The 7,301-nt window shown below is 54.2% G+C and overlaps 1 protein-coding gene across 23 annotated transcripts in view; it reads left to right on the top strand.

The window, feature by feature from the left end:
• The first annotated feature begins 2,055 nt into the window (after nucleotides 1–2,055).
• The window catches only part of ADD3 (adducin 3), a 181,277-nt gene continuing 176,031 nt past the window's right edge, over nucleotides 2,056–7,301 (top strand). For 9 of the 23 annotated variants that reach the window (XM_075935506.1, XM_006135016.4, XM_075935503.1 and 6 more), the window contains exon 1: nucleotides 2,063–2,211. The gene's annotated coding sequence lies outside the window, so the exon portion shown is untranslated. Of the gene's footprint in view, nucleotides 2,212–5,501; nucleotides 5,627–7,301 lie in introns of those variants that run through there. The other 14 variants (XM_075935505.1, XM_006135013.4, XM_075935497.1 and 11 more) reach the window with 9 other exon arrangements.

Raw genomic sequence — 7,301 nt, 5'->3', positions numbered from 1 at the left:
CCATGGTTGGGGGAGCGACATGGTCACCTTCCCACACACAGGCTGTGTCTACACTGGGCCACTTATTCCGGAAAATCAGCCGCTTTTCCGGAATAAGCTGTGAGCTGTCTACACTGGCCCCTTGAATTTCCGGAAAAGCAACGATGCTCTACTGTACAAAATCAGCCGCTATTCCGGAAAAACTATTCTGCTCCCGCTCGGGCATAAGTCCTTATTCCGGAACACTGTTCCGGAAAAGGGCCAGTGTAGACAGCCCAGTAGTCTTTTACGGAAAAAAGCCCCGATCGTGAAAATGGCGATCGGGGATCTTTTACGGAAAAGCGCGTTTACATTGGCCACAGACGCTTTTCCGGAAAAAGGGCTTTTCTGGAAAAGCAGCCTGCCAAGGTAGACACTCCTTTTCCGGAAAAACTGAAAACGAAATAGTATTCCGTTTTAAGCAGTTCCGGAAATTCATGCCAGTGTAGACACAGCCACAGAGTTAAGGCTCCTTTAACCCCCAAATACTGTGGCCTGGAGCTGGGGAGGGGCACAGCTGGAGGTGCTCCAGTTGGAGGCTCCTTTCATGCACTGGGCTCTAGCTGCTAGTTGTGGCTGGACTGGGGAGGGGCAGGACTTCCTCTTCCCCAAATGGGTCACCCACTTCTGGTAACTACCCTCCAGCTGCAGGAAGCTCTGCGGGTGTTGTCTGGGAGCCCAGCTCGGAAGGAAGTGCCACTGCCCACAACAACACAGAAGTGAGAGTGGCATTGTATCATGTCACCTTTACTTCTGTGCTGCTGCTAGTAGCAGCGCTGCCTTCGGAGCTGGGCTCCTGGCCAGCAACCACCCCCTGACCAGCAGCGCAGAAGTAAAGGTGGCAATACCACAACCCCATTGTCTCTCCACAGGCTTGAGGGTCAGTGGCGCTGGAACTATTTTTTGGTGTGAGCCTCCCACCCCCACAGGTTCATGACTCTCAATGCCCCAGGCTGGGGCCATGCATAGGGTTGTGACGGTCAAACCTTGGGCCATGCTGAAGCCAAAAATGTGACCTGGACTCTGGAGTTAGCAGGCTGGATCCCAGGGGATGTTGAAGCTGGCAGAACCCTGAAGGCCAGAACTTGGAGCTGGTGGAGCTGGCAGTGGATTGGCAGCAGGGCTGGTCCTTGGACACAGGGAATCTGGGTGCAAAATCTGCGGGTGCTGCAGTGCGCCCTGTACCTCTGCTTCCTGTGCCTATGGATAATGCATGTGCCTTGCCACCCTCCCAACCTGTTTTTAGGTTGGGACTTCATCAGTTTACAACAGTAAAAAACTTAAATTTTATGGTTTTAGATATTTTAAGTTCTAGGGTGATGACATTTACCAAACTGACTGAATTTGGTAGGACCCTATCCATAAACAGGGGAGCTGACAACCGCCGTGGGTCCCTGGGCAAGGTGGGGAGGAGGCAGCTCTGGAGCAGGGCTTTAGGAGGAAGGAGTGTAGCCACTGCCCCTCAGACCCTCCCAGAGCACTTGACATGGTGCTCCTGGTGGCAATTGAAGGGTTCCAGGGCTCCGGCCGTCGGGAGCAGCTGTCGGGAGCAGCTGAGCTCCTGGGCAATTGCCCCATTTGTTCCTCCCTTTGGAGGGCCTGTCCTTAAAGCAACATATTGGTCACTGTTCTTTACCCCTACACAGGGATTTAACAGGTGGCCGTGTTAGTCTGTATCTGCAAAAACAACAAGGAGTCTCTAAGGTGCCATAGGAGTCCTCATTTTAAGTAGTAAAGGTGTCAAGGAAAATATTCAGGCAGCATTTATGGCAGTTGATAAAGTTTGTCTGAAAAGTAGCAAATGTTCTTTTGAGAGTGGGCAATTCCAGCTATTCATTGAGTCATGCTCAAGCCTTTTCTCAATTACTCACTCAGTATTAACCTTGACCTCCTCTGTTTATGCATTTTCCCAGTCCAACCTCCTACAGTTTCCCATATTTTGTGAAGTAAAAGTTAAAGGGAGCAGGGGGAGGCGGGGATGAAGAAGAATCATGTCTCTTTAAGAAAATGCTTTCCTCTTGCCAGCGCCTAGTGGCAATATAGAGCCTCTGTAGTAAGTAACACACTTTACTATCCTCCAGCTTTGGAGCTGCTGCAGTGTGTCTGTGCAGCACTGCAGAATCCCCACCTACAAAAGGGAAAAACACACACAGAGAAACACTGGGCAAACAGGAAGCCCTGGACGGCCGTTTGGTAAGTAAACTATTAAATCTTGTAGCCATTTCTTAAACAAATATGCAAAAGGTGGGGCTGAGGGGGATGGTAAAGGTTGATCCTACACATTTGAAATAGATTATGCTGCATGCTGTTTTCTGCCGCTCTCAAACTGCTGGAGAGACAACTCCCCCCTCGTCCACCCTCAATACACTTTTTGCAGTATTAATCCACGTAAACTTTCATGCAACAATGAATTTGTGAAGAGGGCGAAAGATTTAAAAAAAAAAAAAAGAATTATCTAGCTTTTTCCTCTGATAGCAGAGCCAAACACAGCGAGTCTAACGACATAATGCCATCATGTGGCTAGCAAAATCCCCTTGCCCTAAAGCATCAAAAGGATGTGCTGATTTCGGTTTTTCAGTTTTCAGAAATAATCAGTGGATGAAGGAGAGACTATAGGGGAGTTGAAATCGACATTCCCATGTCTTAGGATCAGGCAGAGGAGAGGGTGAGAATCAAAGGGAGAGAAATTGGGGTAAGATTGATGTGCGAAGGCTAGCCTTATGCTTTCTCCTATGCCCCAAAATAGAAAAGGATTGGGGGAGATTGCCCCATCCTGTAAGGGAGGAGGAAGGAAGTATGGGTGTGCCTGTATCTATGTGAGTGGTATCTCTGCATGGGGGAGACGGAAAGAGTTGTGCATGGAGGAAATGGTGTGTGTATGTTGGGCGTGAGCGGTGTGAAGAGGAATAAAATTGTGAATGTTATTTAGGCTGCAGGGGAGAAATAGATTGAACTGGGGTGGGGAGAGAATAGAAAGGTGCCAGTGGAAAACCATTTGAATTTTGGGCAGGGGCAGGAAGGTGCTCTGGTAAAATGAATTGTGTTTTGAGAGGGGAAATGAAGTTTGTAGGGGTGACATAAAATAAGATGGGGAAGGATTAATTTGATATAGGGCGATAGTGTGAATTGGAGAAATGAGAGAGAAAGTAAGTGCATTGACAGCAGCATGAATGCTGGAGCTATGTGGGGGGGATGGAAAGACAGGTATTTAGGGGGCATGGAGTGAGCGGTAGGAATAAAATGGGTTGGGGATAACTGAAGGCAGTGTGGAAAGAGGGATAGGAATTAACTGGGTGGGCTGAGAAGGAGAGGTAAAGTAACTGGGTGGAAGTAGCTGCAGGAGTTGGAGGTAATGGAGGGTTAGGAATTGAATGGGGATGGGGTAATGCAGGACTAGGGGCTGCTGGGGCAATGGACGTGTAGAAATTAAGTGAGGGGTATGGGCAGTGCTGGGGATGGAGGGGCAATGGGAGTAGGAATGAATTGCTAGTAGGGGCAATGGAGAAGCATGAATTAATTGGGGGTATTAAGGGGAATGCAGGAATTGGGGGGGTCTGGAGGAGCACTGCAGAGGGTGGAGGGGTTGGGATAAAGAAGGAACTGGGGACAGGAGGAGCAATGCAGGAGTGAAGGGATTGGGGCTCTGAAGGTGCTGTTGTGGTGTGGGAGGTGCAATGCAGGGGATGGAAAGCCTTAGGGTAGGGGTGGGGAACTGTTTTTAGGTTGGGGGCTGCTGACCCACAGAAACCTCAGTTGGAAACCATGCATAAGTGAGAAACAGAGCATCTATTAGTCCAGGCTAATAGTTTTTGGAGCACCAGCATGGGCTCCCCAATGCTGAGATGGGAGCCCTTAATCCTAGGGGGCTGGATCCAGGCAAGCTAGGAGCCGCATCCAGCCCAGGGCCTGAGCTTCCCCTCCCCTGCCTTAGAGGGTGGGAAAATGGAGGAGTAAGAATTAACTGGATAGGGGCAATGCACAGGAGGGCTGGAGGGGCAATGCACGGGCGGGGGGGGGGGGGAGGTTGAATTGGCAATGCACAGGCAGCTGGAAGAGCAATGCATGAGCGGGACTGGAGGGGCAATGTACGGGGAGGCTGATGGGCTTGCAGAAATGCACAGCAGGTTGAAGGGGCGATGCAAAGAGAGGAGAAGTTGGAGGGGCAATGCACAGGGGGATGGAAGAGCAATGCTTGGGGGATGGATTGGGGGATAATGCACAAGAGATTGCAGGGGCAATGTATGGGGGGGTTGGGGCAATGCATGAGGGGTGGAGGGGCAATGTATTGGGGGCAAATGCACGGAGGGTGGAGGAGCAGTAGATGAGGGGCTGGAGTGGAGGGGCAATGCACGGGGAGGGTGGAGCAATGTGGGGGGGTTGGGAGGGTGGAGGGGCAATGCACGGGGAGGGTGGAGCAATGTGGGGAGTGGGGAGGGTGGAGGGGCAATGCACAGGGGGAGGGATTGGAAGGGCAATGCACGGGGAGGGTGGAGCAATGTGGGGAGTGGGGAGGGTGGAGGGGCAATGCACGGGGGGAGGGATTGGAAGGGCAATGCACGGGGAGGGTGGAGCAATGTGGGGGTGGGAAGGGATTAGAAGGGCAATGCACGGGGAGGGTGGAGCAATGTGGGGGTGGGAAGGGATTGGAGGGGCAATGCACGGGGAGGGTGGAGCAATGTGGGGGGTGGAGAGGCAATGCACGGGGAGGGTGGAGCAATGTGGGGAGTGGGGAGGGTGGAGGGGCAATGCACGGGGGGAGGGATTGGAAGGGCAATGCACGGGGAGGGTGGAGCAATGTGGGGGTGGGGAGGTTGGAGGGGCAATGCACGGGGGGAGGGATTGGAGGGGCAATGCACGGGGAGGGTGGAGCAATGTGGGGGTGGGGAGGTTGGAGGGGCAATGCACGGGGGGGGATTGGAGGGGCAATGCACGGGGAGGGTGGAGCAATGTGGGGAGTGGGGAGGGTGGAGGGGCAATGCACGGGGGGAGGGATTGGAAGGGCAATGCACGGGGAGGGTGGAGCAATGTGGGGGTGGGGAGGTTGGAGGGGCAATGCACGGGGGGGGATTGGAGGGGCAATGCACGGGGCGGTTGCAGCTGGCCCGAGAGAGGACACGCAACCCCTGGGCAGCTGCGGAGCGGCGAGGGCCCCAGCGACCTGCTGCGGGGAGGCCTGTGAGGGGTTGGCCGGGGGCCAGTGGGCGGGGAAGGGGTGGGGGAAGGGAGGGGCGGAGCAGCCCCGCCCCTCAGTCTCCGTCACTGCAGCGCCCCCGGGCGCCCGGCTCAGCCACGCCCCCCGCCCCACCCCCAGCCGCGAGCGGCTCCTCAGCAGGGCCCGGGGCTCTGCGCCGGGAGAGATTCAAACGCGGCCGAACGTTGGCTGCGCCCGCTGTGGGGAGGGGGTCGCGCGCGCGAGAGCGATCGAACCATTGGGGGGGGGGGGCGGGGCCGCTGCCAGATAGGGAGCCGTTGGCGCCGGCTGCGGGAGGCGGAGCCCAGGTGTCCCTTCCTGCCACATTGGGAGCCACCCGGCCCCGCCCCCCCCCCCCCCGAGATGCGCCGTAGCTGAGCAGCGGCGCGGGCGCACAAAGGCGCGCTCGCTCCTGAGGTAAACAAACGTCTCTCTCCGCCGCCCGCCGGGCTGCTTGGGGCGCCATGTGGACAGGGATTGGGGGCCGCTCCGAATTACCCTCCCCCTCCGCACCGGTGGTTTCGCCGGCGGATGCTCCCGCTGGGCTCTGTGGAGCGCCCTGCGGAGGGGGTCGGTGGGGTGGAAGCGGGGGTGGGAAGGCTGCTGCCGCCCCATAGTCCCCCCCCTCCCCATGCCGTGGGGGGTGTGACGCGCCCCACGTGGGAGAGGCTGCGCCCCACTTGCTCTGGGGGCGTTGGCCCCGGGGGAGCCTACGGGGTCGGGGGGGGGCGTTTCAAGGGGGCGCCCCATTCCAGGGCACGATCCCACCACGTGGGCGAGGCTGCTCCCCGTTAGCTCCCGGGGGGCGCTGTGGCGACCTCCCCTTCAGCGTGGCACGAGTCCAGCTGGTGGGGCTGCGCTCCAGCCGGGCTGTGCGCCTTGGGCGTGCGCTGCGCAGAAGGTGGATGCTCAGAGGAAAGTCCCTGGGGGGCGAGGGGAGGGGAGACGTGGGGCTTACGGGTCGTCAAAGTTTAATTGCAAACACTGTCCCAAGTCGGGTTAACCCAACTTAATGTGCCAAAGGACGGTTTGGAAGTAGCAGTGTCCTGGGCATTCACCTTGGGGGGTGGTGGGGGGGGGGAGAATTGGTTGTAGGGCTGTTGCAAGACATTGCATTTTGAATGAAAAGAAAACCCCTCACTTAAAAAGGAGGTTTTGAAGTACCTGAAACATACCTAACAACCTTTCATGGAGTTCCTTTATAATGTAATCGAACATCTGTTTCCCTCCTGCTGCTACTCCATAGAATGTGTTTGGATGGCTCTGATGCAAGCACCTTGTGTTTACATGCATGTGTGCATCCTGCTGAGGCTGTTGGGCTTGGGGCTATGTAAATAAGTGGACTGCAGGATTATTTGATGCCACTAGGGAAAAGAGCATGTCACCTGTAAACTTGTTGATCTAGGATTCCCTTGCACCTTCTGTAAATCCAAAACCATTGTTCATTCTGTTGCTTCTATTGAGGCTCCTTGGAAGTGTGTAAACCTAGTCACTCCTGGTTGCCTATAGGCCATAGCCATCACTTTCACAAGTGTGAATGAGTCATTTCCATGTATATTTAGAAGTGGTGTTCATGTTGGTCTCTTCACCAGAGAGGTTGAAATGTAGTTGTTACTATGCAATTATCAATGTTACAGGGCTAATGTGGAAATTTATTTCAGTGATGGAGTTTTCCTAGGTAGGAGCCAGCAATTGAAGTGTCTGTCTTTACTGCAATACTGATCTAAAAAAAACTTTGGCGCATGTATAGGTCTTTATCTTAGGATAAATTTTTTTATACCTATGTTCAAAGTGAGTACAGTTTGAATCTTTGTAGTCTGGCATCGTAAGAACCTGACTGATGCCAAACCAGAGAATATGCCGAACCACAGGAAGTTAGCATTGCCTACATTTCCATTACTTACTGGGCTCTTAGAAGAAATTTAGAATAAACTGGAACTAAGAAACAGCATAGAACAATGAGCTCCATGACTGGTGGCAGTAAAACTTTATGGGACTGTAGGAAATCTGGCCACACCCAAGATAAGTGAACATTGGGCTAACTAAAATTATGCCATATCACAGATGTTGCTGAATTAGAGAGGTTCATTCT

The sequence above is a fragment of the Pelodiscus sinensis genome, chromosome 8 (assembly GCF_049634645.1).
Source record: "Pelodiscus sinensis isolate JC-2024 chromosome 8, ASM4963464v1, whole genome shotgun sequence".
NCBI classification, from domain to species: Eukaryota; Metazoa; Chordata; order Testudines; family Trionychidae; genus Pelodiscus; species Pelodiscus sinensis.
This window is presented reverse-complemented; position numbering and strand designations above follow the sequence as displayed.